The 23,247-nt window shown below is 39.2% G+C and overlaps 1 protein-coding gene across 11 annotated transcripts in view; it reads left to right on the plus strand.

The window, feature by feature from the left end:
- LOC110168616 (kazrin-like) overlaps positions 1 to 23,247 on the plus strand; it is a 218,572-nt gene that overhangs the window by 58,811 nt on the left and 136,514 nt on the right. The gene's annotated exons all lie outside the window — the stretch shown is intronic.

Consider the following 23,247-nt stretch of genomic DNA (forward strand, 5'->3'; position numbering starts at 1 on the left):
GTGTTGCAGTATGAAGTATACAGTCTTTTGACCGTCGTCGTCGTGATCTATCGAGTGCCGAATCTGTGTGTTTTTGGATGGCTATGAGGTATGCCAATAAATGTTGAGGAACACAGTACTTGGACTCTCTTTTATTGAAGACAGGCATCCGAGACACCACACACACTGCAGCCATAGCAGACCTTGCACAGGGCAAGTTTTGGCCGCTACAGTTAGGATTCAAACAAATCCATTTCTTTTTGCCAGAAAAGGCTCTATTAAAACACCTACAAAAACACTGCAGTTTACTTCGACCCTCCTGTCATGAATTTTTAAAAAATAAATAAATGATAAGAAATTATAGAAAATGTTCCAGCTCCAATATTCCAGATGTGGTTTTAAGTCTTTCATTGGTTTTAATGGCCCTCACTGCCCACTTTTCTAATTATTTTCAGCCACTTCATGATATTCAATTAAAGCATTACCCAAACAACTCCAGTCCACCTGGAGACTCACTATGAGATTTCTCTATTGTGGAGAATGATATTGCTCTTTCTTAAGATCGATTTCATCAGGTTCAACTGAGTTATCTTTGTAATTATAAAAGATTAGATCTATATTAGAAATCACATTTTTGAATCATCTCCAGACATAAACTCAGATACATGCTGGTCAGGTATTAAAAATGGCAACCCTTGTGTTCAAATTTCTACACATACATATTGTATAGATGTTTCCCTTTTTTTGATTCTTATTTTGCTGAATTCTTAAATCAAATTCCAGCCCAATTCACATAAAGACCTAGAGCAAGTTAATCAAGTAGAATTTCATAATGCCTCTGTGACCCTGGCGTCTTGTGATTAATATGAAATCTTGACACAGTGATGCATGGAGGTCTTGCCGAATTATCACTTTAACCTTGAGAGACTGATGTAGGGATTTATTTAACGCCTTTCTCCGGGCACTGTTTTCAGGCATAAAATATCATTTAAATGTCCCAAAGTTAGCAAACGTTCTTAGTCATCTTTAAACTTATTTTGATGGTGAAACAATGCAAAGGATTTCATCATGCTAATTATAAAATGAGTAAAAGTCCTATATTACGCAAAATTGAGCTTATGAGTTTTAAGCCATGTTATAATGTTACCTCATCAAAAACATACCCAGTAACCCTTTATTTTTAGTCTGTCTACATCTCCAAAGCTTAAAATGCTTTGCTTCACCTTGTGATGTCATGTAGTGGTAGTTTTCAAGATGACAGTCACCTTTTACCGTTTGTTCAGAAGAGATTGACAGTTCCAGGGGTGAAATGACCCAAATGTTTAAATGATGGAGTTTAAAAAGATAGTGGAACACTTCCTGTTGACAGTGTTTTCTGTTTGAGAGAAGAACTCAGCCAACATATGCAAGTTTGTGTTTTAAACGTGTGAATGAAACAAAACACAACTCCAGTATATTTTGAACAGGAAACAGCAATATAACGTAGATCAGAAAATAGCAGCCAGAAAAGTCCCCAGTTTGTTGTTCAGTTTGCTGTTTGTAGCATTTGTGTGAAATGTCCCATTGTGATGTGATGAGGGCGTTGTGGATGTGCAGTGCCCAGTGAAGCACAGACAGCACTCAGAGCAGTGGGTCTCTTGGCCTATGACCTTGTTTGTGTCCAAAGTTTCACTCACGACTTTTTACTCTAAACATATTTGATCTTGTCTTGTTTTGATGTGGGAGTGTGGACAAACCTATCCCAGGTTTATTGTTTCTCATAAAATTATATTCAGGCTTAGACTTGGGCTGCTCTTTTTTGATTTAGCCTATTTTAGAATGGACTGTTGTGGTAATTGCAATAAAAAAGCCACACTTGTGATATTGGTAACTATGAAGTATACTTTGGGTGTAATGGAATTGATTGACAATGTATATAGAAGTAATAATGAACACAATTTAGAAAAGAGGTTGCTGGATTGCTGGTCTCATATTATAGCAGTCTCGATGAGTTGATTTGGCAAAGTGGATCGACTGATATAGAAACACCATTAGTGCATAATGTTTCGAACTTGTTGTTTCCATTGGAGCAGATTCAGCTGCATTTGTGTCTGTGAATATAGAGAAAAGATCATCATGGAGTGAAGTGAGAGCCACAGTGATTAGAATCATTAGCTGCAGTAAATATTTGTTTATGCTTGAGCCTCTATTGTAAACATTTCAAAGACGTTCAGAAAATTGGAAGGATCTCATAGAGCGACAGTTTAAATGCCCCATATTACACAACACTGACTTTAGGCCATGTTACCTCATTAAAAATATAGGCAGTTTTGTTTTGTTTCATTCACATGTTTGAGTAATCTTAAAACATCAGCTCAAAATGCTCTGTTCCACCTTGTGATGTCATAAAGAGGTCATTTTCATGTTAACAGCTACTTTTTACCTTTAGTTCAATATGGACTGACAAATCCAAGGCTGAAATTATCCAAATGATTCTAGTGAAGAATGCAGTTTAAAATATACTGTATTTGTAAATATTTCAGTATTTCAGTTTTAAAATACTTTTAAAAAATAAAAAAAGCTTTTGGACATCAGCCATCTGGGTTTGTGTGTTAAACATGTGTGAATGAAACAAAACACAACTCCAAGTATTTTTTTTTTTATAACACAGATCAGAAAATAGTGTAATATGGGCCCTTTAAAGGTTCACTATGTTATGCACCTGGCCTTAAACTTATCTATCCCCAGACAAACATTATGATGCCATAAAGCCAAGTTACAGGTCAGGTCTGTGGAAAGGCCAGCCCACTCACAATAAGAATACATGTTTTTCCAAGGATACAATTTCAGAATTTTGGAAATAAGACCTCATTTCCTAGTGAGCCAGAGTGTTGGAGACGTGTGTAGACACTTTTTTAAATATTCCATTCAGTTTGCAGAGGTCGCTGGTACTAGGCTAGCGCATGTCAATGGCCATAGTTAGCCTGCCACTAAAAACACTAAAAACACTCCATAGAGCACCTGAAGCAAATCTATTATTAAGCCAGACTATTGATTTAAATGTCTGTGTTGATAGAATAATTTTAGAAGTAAAACCAACCTTGCATTTGAAGAATTTATGTCTGAGCAGCAGCAGCAGCGAGTTGTACTTGGCTTGGCAGCAGCGGACTGATATATGAGAAAATAGTCCCTCAACATGCGACGATTCATGCAATGCAATCTTAGTTTTATTATAACTTTGCAATTTAACATTATTTAACATTATTCTATCAACACAGGCATTTATATTGACAGTCTGGCGTTATAATAGATTTGCTTTGGGTGTTTTGTGGAGTGGGTAAGACTGTTTTTAGTGGCAGGATAACTATGGCCTCTGCAACTACAAGGACAGGATGGAATATTTAAAAAAGTGTCTCCATATGTCTCCAACGCTCTAGCTCATTAGGAAATGAGGTCCTCTGTCCAAAATTCCAAACTGTCCCTTTAACAAAATAAAATACCTATAATTTAAGCTGCCAAAGTTTGGAACATTCGTGGTTCAGCTTTAACTAATTTCAATGTGGATCTAGGAGTAATAGAAAATCATTCTTAAACGCTCCTTTCTATTTCACCTCACGATCTTAATCATGAGTATTTGCGTGGATATTTCCCAATCACTGCATCACTGGCTACTGTTGGCGCAGTCTGTCTCCTGGACCATAGCCTCCTCTCCCTCTGCAGCCTCCACACAAACTCAAATACATTTGATTAGTCACAGCCATCACAAATCAGGTCATGCATAATTCATGTGTGAAAATGATCACCTATCCTGGGGCAGCTATCAAAAAGAAACTGTTCAGATGCTCTCAAATGTATTTCTGTGCTTTTAAGGAGCTGCAGATTTCAACAAAGATACAATTATCTGATGTTAAGGGTCAAGGATTCTCCCAAGATTTTAAAGTGGTTGGTTGTTCAAAAACTGTGATTGAGACATGTTTTGACTGAGATGGCAAAATGTTGTCTTTTCTGTCAACTAAAATACACTCCATAAATCATTGGTTCTATGGATATGTCATTACTCTGCTGAGAATATTCCACAGTATGACATTAAACAGTTCTACCTCACATGTATTCAATTACAGGTAGTTTTATAGCAATAGTATAGAAAAACAGGCATTCTGACTGTGAGTGGGGTTACATCTCCATGGAGAAAAGTATTTGACTGGCCCCCCACCAGAAAAGTTAGACCAGGGGTGTCAAACTCATTTTGGTCTGGGGGCCGTATCCAACCTAATTTGATCCCAAAGGGGCCGGATCAGAAAACTCATGTCATATAAACCCCAAAAATAACAAAAACTTCAAATATTTGTGCAGAGAAACGGCAAATCTATTGCAGAAATCTTTTTTAATTGATGAACTCTTTCTTTTACAAAATATTATAATAACCTGAAACTTTAAGAAAAATCCAATTTCAACGCAATGTTTTAACATGAACTTGTATGCAAATAGGAATAAGTCAATTTTTCTTGGAAAATCCTGCAGTCGGCGTCCGCTTTTCTCATTTTTGACATTTTGCTGATGAGGGTGTCACAGGTCAACAGTCAAAACGATCGTCCTTTAAGAGCGTTTGTAAAGAGACAAGTCTTCATTTGTGCTGCTCTGGTGGGAGGGGCCACGTACAGAGACGCTGGAGACGCTGATATGATAATGCAGAAAAATTACCAATATTTTAATAGAAAATATAATAAAAATATTTTAGTAGAAAATCAGCCAAGGGCCAGATTAAAGGTCTTGGAGGGCCGGATCTGGCCCTCGGGCCGTATGTTTGACACCTGTGAGTTAGACAATTCACCTTTAACTTATCCTTCTCGGCAAGGAAGTAATGTCACCAAGCCGAATGTGCATGTGTGTATTTGCATGTTTTTATTACAAGGTATTTTTCAGCTTTACTGTGAGGAAATTCCAGGCAAAGCAATAACATCTTGGGTATATACAGTACCATCAGTGGAGACGAGCAGGTGACGGACCCCCCGCCAGAAAAGTTACGTGGTGCACATTTAAATTAGTAAATATTATGATCTGTTCAATCTTAGAAAATTATAATTATTGTATTGGATGAATTTGATTTGAAACAGAAAACCATAGTCTTGGTCGACCTTCTTTGTTTAATGATAACTGAGTATCTATTTTTGGATGGGGCCTCGTTTCATCGTGACCTTGAGCACTTATTTATTAGCTTACTATATTTAACATTCTGCTTTTTGACTCTCATGCTGTATGCCAGATGCCCTTCCACTCATGACCAGCCGTTTATTGTGACTCAAGGACAACAGGCCTAGTTCAAGACTAAACCAGAACTAGATCTAGACTACAACAGGACTAGATCTAGACTAAACCCAGACTAGATCTAGACTAAACCTGGCCTAGATCTAGATTAAATCCAGCCCAGTTCAAGACTAAACCAGGACTAGGTCTAGACTAAACCAGGACTAGATCTAGACTAAACCCATTCTAGATCAAATTTAAACACAGCTTACTTCTGTACTAAACCAGGACTAGATCTAGACTAAAGCCAGACTAGATCAAGACTAAACCTGGCCTAGAGCTAGATTAAACCAGGACTAGATCAAGACTAAACCAGGACTAGATCTAAACTAAACCAGAACTAGAACCAGAACTGGTTCCGTCTAGATCTAGACTGAACCAGGACAATCAAGAATAAACCAGGACTAGATCCAAACAGAAGAGTGCATTTGGGACCTATTTGGTCCTTGTTTGAACACGGTTTAGTCCTAGTGTAGACTTGGTTTGGTACTATTCTAATTCTGGTTTAGTCCTAGTCTAATTTCAGGGTTAGTCCCTGTTTAAACCTTATTCAGTTTGCAAGTGTAAACACACCCTTGACCAGGACTAGATCCAGTCTAAACCAGGGCTAGATCTAGACTAAACCAGGATGAGACTGAACCAGGGCTAGATCTAGATGGAACCAGACCGAACCAAGTCTATCAGGATAAGAGTAAAAGCACCTTTAGCAACACAAAGAAAACTACTTTTGCGACTGTTTGAGGAATGGGAGTGGAATACAAAGCAGAACAGCCCCGGAAAAAATGTAGGCGGAAATCGATCCATAATTTCAGTTCCTTTTGTTCGGCCATTTTGAGTGTGGCTGTGACGCGGTGCTGCAGGGAGATATAGGTTATCATTTATCTTCTCCTTTGTTCCATGGGTATGTCTCTGTTTGAACACAAAAGAACTGCTATTACCTGACACTGTGCACGAATCCAATGCTTTCATCTTTGGCTCATTTGGAGATTTCGTTCCCAAAGCCACGGTATAGACATTCAGAGTGGAGTTTTCTATTTAACTTTTACATCTTTTAAGAACTGTGAGGCCGAACTTCAAAGGCCCGTGGTCGTCTCACAGCAGTTCAGATCCATAGAAGCAGCTGTTAACAGGGACAGAATAAGGACCTCTCATATAACGCGAAGAGGTCTGGTTTTGATGAGTGGAGGAGACTTGGATGCGAGTTCTATTTTGCATTTGGATATAAACTGTATTTCTTGAGGCATTCTGGAGAAATGTATGTATATATAGTTTTCTTAAAATACGTTTCACAATATCGCTGAAATGGGTAAAAGTATTTAAATAGGCATTGTGTAACTTTTCCGGTTTATGGACTGTCAAATGCTTTTCTCCATTTCTCTCCCGTTATTGCTTTGCTGGAGTGTTTCACAGTATGGCATTAAACCTTTCTACCTTCATATAGACCAAACCAGACCAAGTTACAGGTCAGATCTGTGGAGAGGCAACCCCGCTCACTCTTAGAATGCCTGTTTTTCTAGGTATGTCTGAGCTATAAAACCACCTGTAGTTTAATAAATGTAAAGAAGAAGAAGAAGTTTCATGTCATACTCTGAAACATTCCAGACAAAGTAATGACATATCCATAGAAACAAGCAGGTGACAGACCCCCAACCAAAAAGTTACATAGTGCACCTTTAATTTGGACCAGAGCACTTTTGAAGTTTTCTATTAAATTCATTATGTTATTATTCAAGGCTTGTAAAGTCTGTATATAGATTTTGTGTTCTTATTTTTTGAGCTGTTCAGAGATGGTACATTTTAAAGGTGCACTATTTCCATGGAAATATTATTGCTATGCCTGGAATGTTCCACAATATAGCTTTAAACATATCTATCTTTTGAGACAAGCAGGTAATAAAGAACATAATATAAGACAGCAAAAGAAAGTTGAAATTTGTCAACTGGATAAAAGTATTTAATGAGTTCACAATCTTTTCTCATTTAAAAAATAGTATTTGTTTCTATTATTATTTGAAGCAATTCTGATTCTTCTGAAATCCATGGATAGGACTGGTGAGATGAGGAATTCCAAAAGTTCCAAAAGTTTAAAAAAGTATAATCTTGTCAAAACATGAATTACTTTTTAAACCTTTGTAACTTTATAGATCTGAAATATTTTCGGTTTTCCAGTTTACGTTCTAAGATTGCCTTCATCTCCAATCTCCTCAGACCTCTTCATTGAATCAAATCAAACTGTCAACAACACTCTCCAAACAAAACAGTATGGCCGACTTTAGCTGAACCAACCGTTGCCAGATTGTGTGACTTATCCTCCTCCCAGCCTCCATCTGTCCATGCATCCACGCTGTCCAGGATGTTTGACAATTTTGTACTTTTTTTTTTTCCTAAGATGGGATGAGGGTTGCTATGGAAACGCTGTCACAAACCGGGCGCGAATCACTGGTCGCATCTCTGAGCAGATCAAAGGGGCTTCACCTCAATTTCAGGATGAGTTTGTGAGATATGAGGCGGTGCGCGTCTGTCAATCACCTCCAGGGGGCACACATGCTCATGGGGTCCTGTTCCCTGGGGGCGGCTTGTTTGTGGATGAGATGGAAAAATGGAAAGACCCGGGTTTTGAATGCACAAGAGGCCCCTGCATGATCTCCTCTCACTTTATCTGTCAATCTTAAGGGGTATAAAAGCTTCTTGGGGAGAATTGGATTTGCCATTTGATCCTAGTACTTCCTTTATTTGTTACGTGTACATGTTGATAGAATAAATATATGTGAATGCTGTAGTATTGATAGTAACACGTTGGATTTGTAGAGTACTTTTTTGGACACACAAAGATGCATTATTATTACTATACTATGCTTCAGAGTATGACACTAAACTTTAAACTAAATTAAACTTCTCTTTTCATAGACAGAACCAGGAGATGCTTTCAGGCTGTTACAGGTCAGGTCAGTGGAGAGGCGTGCCAACTTGCAGTAGGATTACACTATTTTCAAGGTATTTCTGAGTAGTAAAACCATCTGTGATTTAATAAATGCAAGTTAAATATAGAGATAACAGATAATGTACATAGGCCAGCCACGATAAATACTATACTGACAGATGGAGTAATAATTTTGGGGGGTCAGTGTTCATCATAGTACTTTGTCTTTGTACTGGTAGGACATTTTTAGGTACTACGAAGATATTCAAAATGTCCAACTTTGAATTATGAACTTCTATGACACATTATCAACACAAAATAACAATAATGTATTTGGAAAACTTTTTGAGTGATGACTTCTACTTCAGTGTTTGGTTTCAGTATTATCATTTACCATCCATATTTACTTCAGAAATACAGACCATAAACCATGAGTCTATATAATATATGCCTTTGACTTTAAATGACAAAAAATATTGGACTTTATCTTGGTATTGTTTTTTTTTTTTTTTTTTTTAGATGGTCTGTATCACACTTCAAAATGTATCAGGACAGTCTTAGGCAGGGGTGGGCAGTTCTTTTTTCCATAGGGCAAGAAGAGAAACAGAAAATTCAATTCTCAATTCTGCATAATATGAATAGTATTTCTTTATAAAAAACAATAAATATCATTGTTTTGACGAGCTGGTCAGACTGGTAAGAGTAAATGTTATGATAAAGCTATGAAAAAGTAAGGTTGCCTTACAAAAAATGTCATAAAGAAACAGCAGCTTTAGTCCATGCATGAGATAAAATTATGAAATATGTTTATTTTGTAATTCCAATTGAGCCTTCCAAAGGGCCATATGTGGCCCTAGAGATGTACAATGCGCAGGTGTGGTCTTAGGTGTACCTGCCAAGTTACACAGTCTAAAAATAACTCTAAATAGGTGGAGGACAAAGATGCAAAATGGCAGAGAAGACATAAGTAAGCAGTGTGTGCTGCATTAGTGTAAAGATTAGTTTAAAGTTAAAGAAAAAAAAAAAAGCATTAAAAGTGGGGGTCTGTCACCTGCTTGTTTCTATGGAGATGTCTTTCTCTGCCTGGAATGTTCCACAGTATGATATTAAACAGCTGTACTTTACATTTATCCAATTACAGGAGGTTTTTTAGCTCAAAAATACCTAGATCAGGGGTCTCCAACTTTTTTCCTCCGTTGAGCTACTTTTACGAAACGAAAATGCCAGAGAGCTGCTACTTTTAGGAGTCACAAGAAATTGAGTGAATAGAAGAGCCACGGTGAGCATTAGATGAGGTACAGTTAGTTGCCTATAAAACACAAACTATTATCCATGTATTAGTGCACAAAGTTAGATGTCAAAATGTTACATGTACAATGGTAAAAGACATTTAATTCATCAAATGTTACTTATTCAGCACAATATGTATAATTCAGGAATCCCTTGGAGAGCGACTGGTATCTCCCGAGCTACAGGTTGGAGACCCCTGACCCCTGATTAACCACCATTCTGGCTGTGGACAGGATCTCCTCTCCACAGATCTGACCTGTAACTTGGTCTGGTTTGGTCTCCATGAAGGTATAAAGGTTTAATACCATACTGTGAAACATTCCAGACAAGCAATAACATCTCTATGGAGAAAAGCATTTGATGGACGCTCCACCAGAAAAGTAACACAATGCTCCTTTAACTTTCCCATAAAACTCTATCAGAAGTACTGTCTAAAGTCTCCGCACAGTTTTGTTGCAGTTCTCTGGGTTGTCCGTGACTCTAGTGAATAAGCGGTCCCCTGTCCTCCAGTGACTTTACCTGTCAGGACAGGTGCAGCCTCCAAAGATAAAATGTTCTTGTACAGATTTTCACTGCATTTGTTCACTGGGTTCTTTTTACGGGTACAGACCGAGCTATTAGTACTCTCCGAAACAAGATCACGTCATAATAAGCTTTCATAATTCATACAAAACAGCAAATACCAGACAAGGTGGCACTGACACAGAAATTATATGAAAGTGCTTATTTACTTCTTAGTCTAGAGGTGAGTAAAGAGTAAGAATACAAGTTAATATTACACAAATTAAACTGAAGTATGTAGTAGGAGTAAAAATCAGTACTATAGTGACCCCATATACCTGTAGTGACCTATATTTTGTCAATTTGGAGTAACAGTATTTAGTGAATTTGTACTACTCAAACATGCACTGCTTATGTTTTCTGAGTGAAGGTACAGTGCCTGGAAAGTTCCACAGTATGGCATTAAACACATCTATCTAACCATTCTTACCACGGGGTCACTTCTCCCTAGATCTGATCAATAACCAGCTTGTCTCCTTCGAAACTGATATGTCAAGAGGCATACTGTGGAACATTTTAGACAAAGCAATATCATCTCCATGGAGACAAGGACACTGCGTAACCTCCACAAGAAAAGTTTTCCACACCTTCGAGTGTTTGGGCCTAACCTGATTTATGATTTAGCATAATGTAATCTGAAAAACAGGCACATAAATAAATCATGGAATAATTTTGAGAAGTTCAGGTAGGCTTATTCCCAGAGAGTAATAGACCATCCATTTAAAAAGGTCAGTGCTGTAAATAAGACACAAGAATCATTTATAATTTTATTGTTGACATAAATCTTTTGCCACTTATTCACTGTGGGAAAGTTACAACGTTTTTGTCAGGTAAGAGTACTGTACTAAAATGTTTTATGTACTCAACTGGAAGTAAAATACAGCAAGGTAAGATGATACAACTTAAAGGACCCGTATTGTGCTGTTTTCTGATCTGTTATAATGTTATTTCCTCATCAAAAACATACCTGGAGTTGTGTTTTGTCTCATTCCCACATGTTTAACACACAAACCTTGCATATTTAGACTGAGTTCTTCTCTCAAACAGAAAACACTCCACCTTGTGATGTCATGCTTCGCTTTGTTTTTAAACTCCACCTTCACTAACATAATTTTGATCATTTCAGCCCTGGAATTGTTGCCTGATTCATCAAACAGTTTCACTTCTTTCACTTTGTTTCACCTCGTAGAAACCGTTTGACCTCGCAACGTTGGAATTTGTTTGCTCGACGGTAGGCAGGTACTTTTTTGTCATTTAACCAATCGCTGCGATTTGGTCGTGATGTATATAGTGCGCTGCTAATGGGGCTAACTGGTATATTAAGCCTTTCCCAAATCCCATAGGAAGAAGGGCAATAACGTCTTTCCCCTTGATAAAATTCACCAAACATTCTCTTTATTCCAGCTTTAAATCATGACAACACTGAATATATGGCTCTTCGCTGATTGGCTGATGCCCAAACTCGCACTTCCTTGGTTTTTGTGAACCGTCTAGTGTATTTTGATTCCTGACCTAGTTGCTGGAGAGAAATGAAATTCAGCAGAGGCACTAGGTGGCACCAGCCTGCCTGCTGGAATTGCCCATCTTCACTGAACTAAAGGTAAAAAGTAGTTGTTAAATTGACGCGGCATAATATCACAAGGGGAAACTGTCACGTAGAAACAGAGAGAGGACCCAAAATGCAGGACTGCTGTAAAAGTTATTTAATTACAAACAAAGATAATATCCAAAAATCTATAAATCCAAAAATCTAAAATTCAAAACTGAACTGCCATGGCGGGACAAGACAAGATACTAACAATGACGCAGATAATGTCAAATACAATGGATCAACAAAGGGCAGAGGAGAACACGGTATAAAAGCACACAGACACCGGTGTACACATCAGAGCGGGGCAAACAATCAAGACAGGAAGTAAAACTCAAAACTATAAGCAGACAGGAAAATATCAAAATAAAAGGGCACACAACACTAAAGGAAACAGATACACCAAAAGAAGCAAAAACAACCACTACAGAATATGAACCACAACAGGAACAGAGCATTTTCAGCTTTGGAGTTGTAGAAAGACTAATAATAGGGATGTAACAATAACCGAAATATGGTGTCATCAGAAATATCACAATAATATCGTGGACTGTCACAATATAACGAATTACAAGTTCCTTTGCTTAAATGCATTGTTTTATTGTAGCAACGGCTTATACACATAGGGAACTACATATCCCATGATTCATTTCAGTGCAGACAACATGTAGTAATATGTTTTTTACTTGAATTCTTGGGGTTATGAATATATTTCAAATATTTCACACCCAAATCTTGTCAAGGTATTATAAAAGCAAAAAAGTGTCCTATCTACAATTATATTAGCCTCTTCAAAATATTGCAGTAAACATCGTGAGATTTGGACATCGTTACATCCCTAACTAATAATGCAGGATAACTGTGAATGAAACAAAACTGAACTCCAAGTATGTTTTTGATGAGGTAACAACATTATAATACAACTTAAAGCTCAAAAGAGTCAGTTCTGTATAGATGCTTTAAAAGTAAAAGTTCAGAAAGTTACTAAACTAAATATGCTCCATGACTAATCACTCTTGGATGCTCCCCAGTTGAGCCCAGCATTTTAAACCCTCTCGCTCCTTTTTGTATCTTTTAAACTCGGTGTACTCTTCTCTATCAAAGGGGAAATTTAAATAGAGAGTGAGGAATCAAAGATGGGATCCTTGTTATCAAAGTCACCGCGTTCCCCATTGACCTGTTTTAAATGCTGGGCCTCTGCAGATGGCGGCGGTGCACAAAATATAAATGATCCTCCTTTATGTGAAATACTGCGAGAACAGAGGGAGAGGAGCAAGTTTAGAGGTCTACAGATGATCAAACATGTACCGCTAACTCATTTAACTTTGAGCTGTTCTAAAGGTGTACTATGTAACTTTTTTGTCAAATGGTCCACCACCTTCTTGTTACCAGAGAGGTCATTGCTTTACCTGGAATGTTTCATAGTATGGCATTAAACGTTTATCTTGGTTTTCATATATATATATATTTTTTTTAACAATTTGGAGCATTTTTCATCCAATCTATGCCAGGGCAAACTATGGCACGGGGACCATCTTAATCTTTTTAATCTGGCCCGCTGTACTTAAATAATAATAATAATGATAATAATTTTCTGTGTTGCTGTTTAGTGTCAAGTAATTTCAATAAATTGTAAATACCATGGGACTTGAAAGACAGATATTTTGTTGTAATGCTTTGTAATGATTTTCAGGTATGGGATATTTCAATAACATAAAAGTGAAAAAATGCATAGCACACTCAGATGGCCGATGTCCAAAAGCTTTTTTATTTTTAAATAACGTTTCAGGAAAATAAGCTGTGGTCCAAAGCCAGAAAAATATATGATGAAGGCTTTTTTTGTCGAAACATTATTTAAAAATAAAAAAGCATTTGGACATCGGCCATCGGAGTGTGCTATGCATTTTTTCACTTTTATCTTGCTGTTCCTTGCCTTTGCACCTCTACAGGAACTTTGGTGTGCGTTTTCTGTTTCATTTGATATTTCAGTAACATGAGATATGTTTTCTACAAATCCCGTGCTATTTTTTTCTCTTATGAGGTGGATCACCAAAAAACTCCATCCATCTACTCCTGGTCCGGCCCTTCCGTCAAATTTTAGCACCTTTGTTGCTCACGAGTCAAAAAAGTTTGCCCACCCCTGCTCTATCCCCATCTTTCATACTAGGCAATGTGGGTGAAGTGTCTTGCCTATGGACGCAACAGCAGTTTTTGCTACTGGCATCCCACATTATTCAATAACACGGTCAAAGAAAGAGCTGGAGTGGGCTCGCCTCTCCATAGATCGAACTCGGAACTCTGCCTGGTGGGCCATTTGCTTGTTTTAACTTTAAAGTCTTACTGTGAAGCATTGCAAGTTACAAAGTGCAATTTTAATGAACAATATGCTAAGGAATTGCTTATCGAAAGTGCCAGAATCATAGACTAACAATCTATATTTATAAGCACATTTCTGAACCGTTCCAAAAGCTTTCCAATTCAAAAACACCTGATTAAAATGTAAAATAGGAATTAAAAAGAAGCACTGGACTCCAGAGGATGAGAGCTGCTTTTTACAAAGATGTTGCGCCTTTCCAGTTGGGACGAGTTGTAAATTGAACTCTTTTTGCGTACATTAGAGTCATTTTGTTATGTCATTTATGTATTTACAAATTTTCATGTCATTATGCTATTTTATATGCAAGATTAGTTCTGTCTTCGTCACTGGTTTTTAAGTATTTTGACATTTCAGTATAATTTAAGTTACACAGACATTCATAATGAAAACAAATTCAGCTGTTCAGTTTGAGTTAAAAAAATAACATTAATTATATATTCAAATGCAGAAATGTGTTTTGTATCAGAGTGAGTCAGCCTGAGCTGGCATTTAGCCCACTGCATCAGCACACATAATTAAGATGCTTGCTATAACACTCTTTCCATTTTAGACTGCATGAAACAAGGAACGAATAAAACAAAGATGATGCCACAGGTTTTATGAATTCAACTTTAGTACACACCAATATAAAGTTGTTGTATACTACGGTATTCTATCTCCCTGTCTATTCTATCCATAAACTGTATACCCAGATTTTCTTTCTTACACATATTCTATTGTGCCTATAACGTTGTCCTTGTGCATTTGTATTTTCTTTTCTGATTTTATGATCCATAAGGTTTAATGGAATAATTTATTGGTATTATAAAGATAGCATAATAGATAAAAATTGTGGCTTAAAGAACACATATTACGCTAAACCAACTTTTTCAGGTCCTGGGTACTCAAAAAAGCTCCATTTGAACCATACAGTACTTGTAAATATATCCTTATATCTTTTTGGGTACCTTTCGGTTTAGGTTCATACACGTGATGTTAATTTTCTTCTGTCTGTTACGTCACTGAAATTCAGAGGAAATAACTTCCATCTAATTGCTCTCCAAGTCCACCATCTTGTTTTTGGTTTGTAGTCCAAGCACAACATTGAAAAGTCTACGCATCCTGTTGTTGTTGGTCCAGCCACCGAATCGCTGAGAACTACTTGGATTACTTTTATTTTTCGGGGAAATGTGCCTGCGAACGTGCCCAAGATGCTTTTTGTATGTACTAACCACTTCACGGAGGAATGCTTCACAAACCTGTGCCAGTAAAGCTAAGGATTTGCTGACAGACTTCACTTAAGTATTTTAAATGTTTTGACCCTACCAATATAGGACACATTTTGTCAAACGCTCATTTTTGTTTCAACTCAACAACTAAAAATATTTCTTAAAGGGCCTATATTATGCAAAATGGAGGTGGAACAAGGTGTTTTTGGTTTGAGAGAAGAACTAAATATGCAAGGTTTGGGTTTTAAACATGTGCGAATGAAACAAAACACAACTCCAGGTCTATTTGTGATAAAGAAACAACATTAAAACAAAGATCAGAAATACATTATAATACAAACCCTTTAAATTACAACTGCTCAACTGATCATACATATTATATTAAAAAATCTGTCCATGAATGTTTTCTTTTAATACAATAATGCAAATATGGTATTTAAAGTCTATATTCTACATGTCATTTTCACAGTCCCATAATCCCTGGCCTGTAATCTTTTAATACCTGCTGTTAATCAGTGGTTTTAATCCCAGTTTATAGATGGGATTAGACGCTTTCACTTTACTGGCTTCACATTATAGGACGTTTGGGATTATGCCACCTCAGTCGATTATCTCTTAACACTGTTTTTATTGGCTCCTTAATGTTGTTTTGAGTTGTTAAAGGCCCTGTACTTTGCTAAACTAACTTTGTTTCATTTATTTCTTTTAGTGACTTCAGAATTATCTCCACAGGTATATGTTTTAAGGTTCTTTTTTCAGACCAAGAGTGTTTTCATACCTGACAGCGAAGGCGTGCACACGAGCAACAAAACACAAAGAACAGGAATAACTCAAATCGGCCATCTCTGACCACTGTAAAAGAGAGAACCACATGATGGATTGGGACGGAGCAAACATCATTGGGACAGAGGAAAATAAATACCGTCATTGGATTAAAGAGGAAATCAAAACGTGAACATGGGACTATAAACCGGGACGAGAGGGCTGTTTTACTCTCACACGCCTGGGATACTGTCCTGAGGAAGTCGGACTGCAGATGGCGCTGTCATCCTGCCTCCACCGGTAGGAAGCCAGCGCCAAAACCTGTTTAAATCAGCTGAACAGACACGTCACAGCAACATCGCATGACCACTCTGAGGAAGGCCGCTAGTGAGCAGTCAAAACTGTCAGGCATGAAAACAAACTATTGGTCTGAAAAAAGAACCTAATAAAAAATAAATTATCAGAAGACCAAATTAACCTCATTGGACTATCTTCAATGGTGTTTCTGAAGCTAACATACAGCTCTTGTTTTTACTTGTTTTGTTTTAACTGTTTCCAAACTGCTGCACAAATAGATAATAACAACAATAATACAATGATAAAATAAAGGCTCAGATTTAATCATACTAGTCTTAAAATAATAAAACCAGTAAAATAAAATAAGAGCAAAATCATAGAAATAGCAATAAATAAATAAAACCAATAAAATACATTACAAATAAATAAAATAAATAAAAGACACAGCTCAACTCACATGGAGTTAAAAGCCAGAGAGTAAAAATGGGTCTTAAGACAAGATTTGAAACTCTCCACTGTGGGGGCTGTTCGGACGTGGGGGGGCAGAGCGTTCCAGATCTTAGGGCTGGTCACAGAGAAGGTCCTGTCCCCCCAGGTTTTTCATCTCGTCTTAGGCACCACAAGCTGGAGCTGGCCCTCGGACCTCAGAGCACGTGCGGGGGTGTAAATTTAGATGAGGTCTGAGATGTACTGTGGGGCCAGTGGGGTCAGTCTTATTCAAATATAATGCAAAAACAGGAGGAGTCCTTGCACCCTCTGCTGATGTTTTATGTACGAGAACAATAGAAGTGTGTGTTTTTTCCCATACACAAAGCTCAGGTGTCCAAAAGTACAATATAGGTCAAAGTGTAAACATCATCTTTAAAGGGGCACGCTTGTTTCCATGCAGATGTTATTGTTTTGTCTGGAATGTTTCACGGTATGGTATTAAACCTTTGTATAACCATGGAGAACAAACCACAAGTTACAGATCAGATCTGTGGAGAGGCAACCCCGCTCACGGTCTGAATGCGTGTTTTTCTAGGTATTTTTGAGCTATAAAACCATTTGTAATTGAATAACTGTAAGGCAGAGCTGTTTACTGTGGAACTTTCGAGGCAGGGAAGAGGCATCTCCATGGAAACAAGCAGGTGAAAGATCCCCAACCAAAAAGTTCACTTCTCTGGTGGGGGCGGGGGGAGTACATTGAAAAGACACAATTCCCACATAACAAAACGAGACACAAGATTTGGTCAAAGAGAATGAAACACCTGAAAAGAAAATCTCACAAGATCATTTTTCTCAATTTTGTCTCACAAGATCTTGTGGCACGAGATCTTGCCCCATCCTTAAAAAATGTACTTTCTTACTATGAGCTATTTCCGTGGAGTTAGCTTTAATGCCATGAAAAGCAATAACATCTCCATGGAAACAAACAAGAATAGTTACACAGTGCAACTTTAAGCTAGATTTCCAATGAGAAAAGTGATAACTATTAAAACCCAATATTCAAAGTCTCAAAGTAAGTGATCTCAATTTAGGGATCTTGGTCATTATTTGCTTTTGATTACAGACTGCAAGAATACACTTCCAAGTCTGAAATGTCCCAGACCATTAGACCAGTCATAACTCAACATTTTTTCATTCATTTCAATAAACACAAGCAGTTTTTCCTCAACAATTATATTTCTCTCTATTCTCTTTATTTAATCAACCCGTTTTGTATTCATTTTAAACCCACTCGAGGCACCATTTAAACCAATCACACAACAATGAATCAAATCTCCACTGGGCTTAGACTTGTGTATTTCTCTCTTCTTCTGTTTGTCAATGGGTTCATTTCAGCTCCTGCTTCTTTTGTGTTGTGAATCTTTTAACACATCCATAATCCACTTTATGTCCCATTCACCGTGTGTTTGTATTTGTGCTCCTGGCTCTGTCTCAGGACCAGAGCTGCTCAGGCAAATGCTAAACACGACTCAATGCATCAGAGCCCAGTGAAGTGTAAACTAGTGAATAATCCCACCATAAATGTCAAACATAGTGCATTACTACTAGTACTGCCACTACTATTACTACTATTACTACTACTACTACTACTATCGCTAATATCGCTGTTGCCTTTACGTCTACTATTGTGTTTACTGCTACTCGAAGCACTTTACATCAGGGAGCAGAGAACCATTGTTGTGGCCATACCAGTTTGTAAGCAAGGCCAGGCCTGGCCAGTACTTGGAGACCACTGGGAATTCCAGGTGCCACAGTGGGGCTCCAGTTACAAAAACTGTCATTGTGTTCTTAGGCAAGACACTTCACCCACGTTGCCTAGTATGAAAGTGGTGTGTGTGTGAGTGATGGTAGTGGTCAGAGGGGCCGATGGCGCAGATTGGCAGACTCACTTCCGTCAGTCTGCCTCAGGGCAGTTGTGGCTACAGTAGTAGCTTACCACCACTGAGTGTGAATGAATGAATAATGAACTGTAAAGTGCTGTGGGTATCTTGAAAGGCGTTATATAAATGCAATGATTACATAAGAATTAATATTCACACACGCACATGCATACACCAGTGTAAGCAGGCACCAGTGGCAAAGTGGGTTAACTGTCTTGCCCAGGGACACAACAACAGTTATTCAGTTGTGATTAACTGAGCTACTGACCCCCCATATTGATAATATTATTACAACTTTTACTGCTTTAACTGCTACACTACTGTTACTATTATTTTTACTGTTACTTCCACTATTGTACCACTATTACTACTAATACTCTAAATACTACTAATACTCTTACTAAATATACTTTAAGACCATTGTAATCCATATATGAACTTGGTTTGGTCCTGCTCCAGTCCAGGTTTAGTTCCAGGTATAGTTCCCAGTTTAGTCCCAGTGTTTATGTGTGTGCACAATTTGTTCTCAGGGTAAATGTGTACATATGTGTACAGATACATACATATGTGTGGTACTGCTGTCCCACAAGAAAATATGAAAATGACACATTACATTATGACAAGTCTCTTTTGATTAAGTGTAATTTCTTCAGAGTAGAAAGTAGAAAACTGTTCAGTTGTGAGAATCAATTCTAATTTCAACACTTATTTTTGTGTCCCTGGAAAAACAATCCCCGCCTCTGTGTAGCACCACTGTTTTTGTAGTTGTCACGGTGACCATAGGCACAGATAGACAGCTACAGTTACTTATGATGAAATATGGATACAAAATGAACCAAATTGTAAAGTGACTTGAAAGAAAATGTAAAACCCCAGGATACAGTTTTAGTATTTATGACTATCTTCCTGTTGAACAAGTTCCCATTAGTTTATGTGGTTGCTTGACTGCTTCTCTCTCCTCCTCCTCTCCCTCCCAATCTCTACCCCTCTCCTCCTTTCCTCTCCCCTCCTCTCTCCTCTCATCTTCTCTCCTCCTTTCCTGTCCTCTCTCCTCCTCTTTTATCTTCTCCCCTCTTTTCTCCCCCTCTCTCCTCTCCCCTCCTCTTTCCTTTTTTCTCCTCTGCTCCTCTCCTCTCCCCTCTTCTTTCCGCTCTTCCCTCCTCCTCTTTCCCTGTTTCTTCTCCTTTCCTTTTCCTTCCTCTCACCTCTCCCCTCCTCTTTCCTCCTCTCTCCTCCTCTACCCTCCTTTCACTCCTCTTTCCTCTCTGCTCCTCCTCCTCCTCTCTCCTCTGTTCTCTTCTCGCCTCCTTTCTCCCCGTCTCTCATTCTTTCGCTACCTTTCTCTCCCTCTCTCCTCCTCTCTCCTCTCCTCCTCTCTCTCTCTCTCTCTCCTCTCTGTCTCCTCTCTCTCTCTCTCTCCTCTCTCTCTCTCTCTCCTCTCCTCTCTCTCTCCTTCTCTCTTCTCTTTCTCCTCCTCTCTCTCCTCTGTCTCCCCCTCTCCTCTCCTTTCTCCTCCTCTCTCCTCCTGTCTCCCTCCTCCTCTCCTCTCCTTTCTCCTCCTCTCTCTCTCCTGTCTCCCCTCTCTCCTCTCCTTTCTCCTCCTCTCTCCTCCTGTCTCCCTCCTCTCTCTCTCCTTCTCTTCTCTCCTCTCTCTCCTCCTGTCTCCTCCTCTCTCCTCTCCTTTTCTCTCTCTCTCCTTCCTCCTCCTCTCTCTCTCTTTCCTCTCCTCTCTCCTTCCTCTCTCCTCTCTTCTCCTCTCTCTCTCTCTCTCTCTTCTCTCCTCCTCTCTCCTCCTCTGTCTCCTCCTCTCTCCTCTCCTTTCTCCTCTCTCTCTCCTGTCTCCCCTCTCTCTCCTCTCTTTCTCCTCTCTCTCTCTCCTCTCTCCTCCTGTCTCTCCTCTCTCCTCTCCTTCTCCTCCTCTCTCTTCCTCTCTCCTCCTGTCTCCTCCTCTCTCTCTCTCTTTCTCCTTCTCCTCTCCTCTCTCTCCTCCTCTCTCCTCTCTTTCTCTCCTCCCTCCTCCTCCTCTCTCCTCCTCTCTCCTCTCCTTTCTCCTCCTCTCTCTCCTCCTGTCTCCTCCTTTCTCCTCCTCTCCTCCTCTCTTCTCCTCCTCTCTCTCTCCTTTCTCCTCCTCTCCTCCTGTCTCCTCCTCTCTCCTCTCTTTCTCCTCTCTTCTCCTCCTCCTCCCTCTCTCCTCTCTCTCTCCTCTCTCTCTCCTCCTCTCTCCTCCTCTCCTCTCTTTCTCCCTCTCTCTCCTCTCCCTCTCTCCTCTCTTTCTCCTCCTCTCTCCTGTCTCCTCCTCTCTCCTCTCCTTTCTCCTCCTCTCTCCTCCTGTCTCCTCCTCTCTCCTCTCCTTTCTCCTCCTCTCTCCTCCTGTCTCCTCCTCTCTCCTCTCCTTTCTCCTCCTCCTCTCTCCTCCTGTCTCCCCCTCTCTCCTCTCCTTTCTCCTTCTCTCTCCTCCTGTCTCCCCCTCTCTCCTCTCCTTTCTCCTCCTCTCTCCTCCTCTCTCCTCCCTCTCTCCTCTCCTTTCTCCTCTCTCTCTCTCTCTCTCTCCTCCTTCTCCTCTCCTCCTCCTGTCTCCCCCTCTCTCCTCTCCTTTCTCCTCCTCTCTCCTCCTGTCTCCCCCTCTCTCCTCTCTCTCTTTCTCCTCTCCTTCCCTCTCGTCTCCTCTCTCTCCTTTCTCCTCCTCTCTCCTCCTGTCTCCTCCTCTCTCCTCTCTCTCTCCTCCTCTCTCCTCTCTCCTCTCTCTCCTCTGTTTCTCCTCCTCTCCTTTCTCCTCCTCTCTCTTCCTCTCTCCTCCTGTCTCCTCCTCTCTCCTCTCCTCTCTTCTCCTCTCTCCTCCTGTCTCCTCCTCTCTCCTCTCCTTCTGTTTCCTCCTTTCTCCTCTCCTTCTGTTTCCTCCTCTCTCCTAATCTCTCCTCTCTCTCTCTCTCCCTCTCCTCCTCGCTCCTCCGCTCTCCTCCTCTCCTCCTCTCCACCTCTCTCTCCGCTGGTGCTGCTGTGTGGTTGCATGTGGCGCTTGGATGCTCCACTCATTGCAGTCAGCGCTTGAGTGAGAACAGTTTCCAGGGATTTGGAGTGAAAGTCCATCAGTATGCACAAACATGAGTCCCATACCGCCTGTGCTGCTGCCGCCACATTATTCAATCTCAAATTTAACTGCTCCCTGTTCAGCTGTTTGGCTCTCGTAAGCTTTAAGAATTTTAGCTACATTTATATTCAAATGTAAGGTGCATTAACCAATAATTGTCTTCACTCACCTCATACCACTATAAAGATAAGCCACACTTTTCCATTAAGTATTTAATTAAATGTGCACTATATATGCAATTAGAGGGGCTGTAAACTGCCTCGCCTACATAGATATGTAATTGCATTTTCTTGGAATGTTCCACAGTATTTCTTTGAACTTTAACAAACCAATTATAAAAAAGTATAGATGTTTTTATTGCTCAAAAATGACTTAAAAAAACTTGCATTCTAACGGTGAATGGGGTCACTTCTCCACAGATCTGACCTGTAACTTGTAACTATTTTCTGATCTGTGTTATAATTTTGTTTCCTCATCACAAACATACCTGGAGTTGTGTTTTATTTCATTCACATGTTTAACGCAAAAACTCTGCAAATTTAGTTGTTCTAGTGACACTCTGTTCCACCTTGTGATGTCATGAGGTAATCCGATGTGTTTTTAAACTCAATACAACTTCACCAGAATCATTTGGATAATTTCAGGCAATCTACTCTGCTAATCTACTCTCAATCTCTACTGAACTAAAGGTATATGACGTCACAAAGTGGAACAGAACATTTTGAGCATTGGAGGTGTAGACAGACAGATAATAAAGGGTTACTCAAACGTGTGCAGTGTTGGGAAGGTGACTTTTAAAATGTAATCCCCTACAGATTACAGATTACATACCCCAAAATGTAGTTTGTAACAGATTCCATTAAATTACTTAAATTGAATAACGTAATCTGATTACTTTGGATTACTTGATATTGTCATGTTTTTTTAAACGACATGAATGTAGCAACCACATCCTGAAAATTATTGTTTGTTCTCTTCAAATGGTCTGAGCCCAAGTCTCCACGAATAAGCAACTGTTTGCTGTAGAGAAACAAAGACCAAGACATATCTTAATATAAGAGGTTTTGTCTGTTAAAAGACAGTAACAAGATAAGTCTTTCCTTAACCTTATTAAAAATATTATTGATAGAGAAATAATTTTTTATATGAGATCACCTTAAATTATGTCAACCTACTGTTAGGTGTCATGTTGTTTAGACCTGGTTTTAGTCCTGGTTTAGTCCTGGTTTTAGTCCTGGTTTAGTCCTGATTTTAGACCTGGTTTACTCCTGATTTAGACCTGGTTTAGACCAGGTCTAGACCAGGTCTTTAGTTCTGGTTTAGTTCTGGTTTAGTCCTGGTTTAGTCCTGGTTTCAGACCTGGTTCAGTCCTGCTTTAGTCCTAGTTTAGACCTGGTTTAGTCCTGGGTTAGTCCTGGTTTTAGTCCTGGTGTTAGTTTTGGTTTAGAGGCTCACAGAAGGAAGCGCGGTTTACGCGAGAAAACACGGTCCACAGGCGGCGGACGAGACGGCGGTGTCCGCGCAG

Source organism: Boleophthalmus pectinirostris, unplaced genomic scaffold, assembly GCF_026225935.1.
Source record: "Boleophthalmus pectinirostris isolate CB_2022bp ecotype Guang Dong unplaced genomic scaffold, ASM2622593v1 HiC_scaffold_3, whole genome shotgun sequence".
Classification (NCBI taxonomy): Eukaryota; Metazoa; Chordata; class Actinopteri; order Gobiiformes; family Gobiidae; genus Boleophthalmus; species Boleophthalmus pectinirostris.